Below are 3717 nucleotides of genomic sequence, written 5' to 3'. Positions count from 1 at the left end.
AAGATAAGGGTCTAGTTTCATTCTTCTCAGGTGGAGTCCAGTTTTGCCAGCACCATTTGTTGAAGATGCTGGCTTTCCTCCATCGTGTGTTCAAACATTTGTCAAATATCAGGGGGCTGAAATTGCAAGTATTCAGGTTTGGGTCTTCAATGATATCATGTTCCATTGATCTATGTGTCTATTTTTGTGGCAGTAACATGCGGTTTTATGGCCATGGCTCTGTTATATAGAGATCTGGAATAGTAATCCCCCCAGGTTGGTCTTTGTGCTCAGGGTTGCTTTGGCTATCTGGGGTCTTTTGTGCTTCCATATGAATTTTAGGATTTTTTTTTCTAATTCTGTGAATTACGTCATGGGGATTTTGATTGCTATTGCATTGAAGGTCTATTTATTGCTTTTGGTGGGATGGTCATTTTCACAATATCAATTCTTCCAATCCATGAGCACGGGAGGTCCTTCCATCTTCTTGCTAGGCAAGCACTCTACCACTGAGCTAAATCTCCAACCCCTCCTTTAGGACTTTTATTGTGAATGCATACTGAAGTTTGTCAAAGGCCTTTTCTACATCTCTTTAGATGACCATGTGATTTTTTTTTATCTGAGTCCATTTATATGATTTATGACATTCATTGACTTGTATACGTTGAACTGTCTCTGCATCTCTGGAAGAAAGCCTGCTTGATCATGGTGGATGATCTTTTTGATGTGTATGCAGTTTGCAAGTATTTTGTTGAGAATTTTTGCATCTATGTTCATTAAGGATATAGGTCTATAGTTTTCTTTTTGTTGTGTCTTTACCTAGTTTTGGTATTAGACTGATACTGGCTTCATAGAAGTAATTTTGGAATTCTCCCTCTGTTTCTATCTTTTTGAATAATTTCAGTAGTATTGGTTGTAGATCTTTTAAATGTCTGGTACAATTCTGCTGTACATACATGGGTCTGGGCTTTTTTAGTTGGGAGTTTTTGTATTACTGTTTTGATTTCCTTATATGCTATGGGTCTGTTTAAACTGTTCATTCTTGGTTTAGCATTTCTTTTAAGTTTTCAAATTTAATAGCATATAAGTTTTTAAAGCATATCCTTGTAATGTTCTGGATCTTTTTTTTCCAAGTTAATGACATTTAGTCCTACATGATACATGTATTGGAGTTGTGCCTTTTCTACCACACTGGATTAAATAAACTTGTCAGAAATATGGTTTTATCACTGTCTGGGACACCTAGAAATTTACTGTTTTTCCTTCTTGTGTCCATTCCCACAGAGAGGAAAAGTGCCAGTTTCTAAACACCACACCAGGAGTCAGGTAGGAATACAGTCTTCCCTTTGGTGAAGACTTCTTCCCTTCTCCGTGCATAGAAGACAGCAGTTCTTTGTGTAAAGGCACTAGACTGCTTGGATTAAGCATTCTGTCCAGAGGGATAATACCAGGCTCTCCTTTTCCTCTCTGCAGGAAGTTTCAAGTCCTTGAAAGAAACAGCAGAAGTGTTCCAAATCTGCTTTAGTGCATCTACACATGGTAAAGGAAAGCCAAGTCCATGAGTCTGTTTCCTCCTCTTTTCCTATCAGGTATGTTTCTCTCCTGTTCTTTAGAGAATGCTGGATGTAAACCATCTTTGCTTGAGCTTCATCAGATTGATCCTGATCTGGCTGTTCTTCTCTGAACACAGTGTGGTCTCTGAACTGCAGTAGTACTGTGCTGTCCAGCCTTGCTAACTCTCCACCTGGTGCCAACAGCTCTGTTCCATCTTCCACACAGTAAGGGGGGAGTCTGTGCATGACAGACTCCTTCTTCATGTCTGATGACAGCAGTACTTTGGTGCCTCCAGCCAGTCTGCAAGAGTCCTCAGAAAGCCACTCAATTTTCTTTCTGTAACAGTTGGGGTTTCCACCTTCATAAGCAGCTGGGATGTATTCCAGTCCTTAATGCCACGTCTTCCTTCACAGTATTAAATACAAGCCCAGAAATGGAATCCAAAAGGAACTCTCCCTATCAGTGGTCATATGAGTAGAGAGTAGGCCAGTCCTGAAGGAGTATCCACCTGATGAACAGTCCCTGGGGGAAGTATAGCAGATCACCTGGTTTGACGTGAAGTCATGTGTTGATGTGCCGATCCAGGCCTTGGATTCCCCACTGTACTCCCATGCCAGGGCCACTGTGGGAGGTACAGGACCAGTGCTTCTGTCCCTGCAGCTGCAGGATACACACCTTAACATCGTTGTCATGGGGAGGAAGGCCCTGAGCCTGCTGGAGTTATGTACACATTTGAGCCAACCAAGGAGCCAATGTAAAATCCATCCAACATTCCTGGATCCTCCAAAGCTCTTCCTTAAACCTCTGTGGTTGGTGAACCTGAATTGTGACCCTTTTCTGATCAAAGTCTTTTCTCAGCTGAAGAAAGTGAGCTTTGTCATCCTTATTTAAAACCTTTCTGCTGACATAACAGGGGACATTCACATCTCTAGTACATCCCCTGGCAGTAGAGTTCAGATCTGTTAGTTTAAACGGGATTGGTTATACATGGCGAGTGTACAGTCATCCTTCTGAATGAGACAGGGCTTTTGTTCCCAGACTTCCTTGAAAAAAGTCTCTATCTTACTGGGTAAGATTAAACTATCAAAGAGACTATTGGGGCTGTCAAAATTAAAGGGAGAAAGGCCTGCAGCAACCTCCGCTTACACCTGCTTACCAGGAACAGCCCCTCTCCTTTCCATTCCCGGCAGGCTTTGCTTTCTTTGGCATTGTTCACAAGTACAGAGGAAATGGAAACCCTATACAGTGTGCATGGCCACCAGCTGACTGCTCAGTGGCCTAGAGAGGCCAGGTAGCTGGTCAGATCTGTTCTGGATCCTTTTGTTTTCTGTTGTGGTTTCCTCTTCCATATCTGATTTTGTTGATTAGAATTTGCTCTTTCTTTTGGTTAACTGGTCTAAGGGTCTGTCTATCTTGTTTAGCTTTTCTAAGAACCAGGTCTTAGATTCATTGATTCTTCATATTGTTTTCTTTGTTTCTATTTCATTAATTTCTGCTCTGACTTTTGTTATTTCTTCTCATCTGCTGGGTTTGGGTTTCATTTGTTCTTGTCTTTTCAGTCTTGAGTTGCAATGTTAAGTAATTTATTTGTGCTCTTTCTGATTTTTTAATGTAGGCACTTAGATGAATAAACTTCTCTCTTAGGACTGCTTTTAAAGAGTCCTAGAGGGTTTCTTGTGTTGACTTATCCTTTTTGTTTAGTTCCAGGAATACTTTCATTTCTTTCTTAATTTCTCCTTTGACCCAGTCATCATTAAGGAGTGTATGAGTTTGTGTAGTTACTAGGGCTTCTTCCAGTGTTGATTTTAAGCTTTATTGCATTGTGGTCTGATAGAATGCATGAAATTATTTGAATTTCTTTGTATTTGTTGACGTTTGTTTTGTGCCCCAGTAAGAAGTCAGTTTTAGAGAAAGTTCCATGGGGTGCTGAATAGAAAGTGTACCCTTTGGTTCTTAGGTGGAATATTCCAGCAGGTTTCTGTTAGGTTCATTTGATGTATGGTATCATTTAATTTATTCTTTGTTCAGTTGACCTGTCTAATGGAGACAGTGGGGTATTGAAGTCCCCTACTATTACTGAGTTGGGATTAATCTGTGTCTTAATGTCCTGTAGTGTTGTTTTATGAATTTTGGTGCATATAGGTTCATGACTGTAATATCTTCTTGGTTAATTGTTCATTTGAT

The 3717-nt window shown here is 40.4% G+C and overlaps 1 pseudogene; it reads right to left on the bottom strand.

Moving 5' to 3' along the window:
• Positions 1 to 1385: 1385 nt before the first annotated feature.
• On the bottom strand, positions 1386 to 2742 carry LOC103730693 (annotated as a pseudogene).
• Positions 2743 to 3717: the final 975 nt, after the last annotated feature.

This window comes from Nannospalax galili, unplaced genomic scaffold, assembly GCF_000622305.1.
Source record: "Nannospalax galili isolate Female #2095 unplaced genomic scaffold, S.galili_v1.0 scaffold52, whole genome shotgun sequence".
In the NCBI taxonomy this organism is placed as follows: domain Eukaryota; kingdom Metazoa; phylum Chordata; class Mammalia; order Rodentia; family Spalacidae; genus Nannospalax; species Nannospalax galili.
The sequence above is the reverse complement of the archived record's forward strand: the minus strand, read 5'-3'. Positions and strand labels throughout refer to the sequence as shown.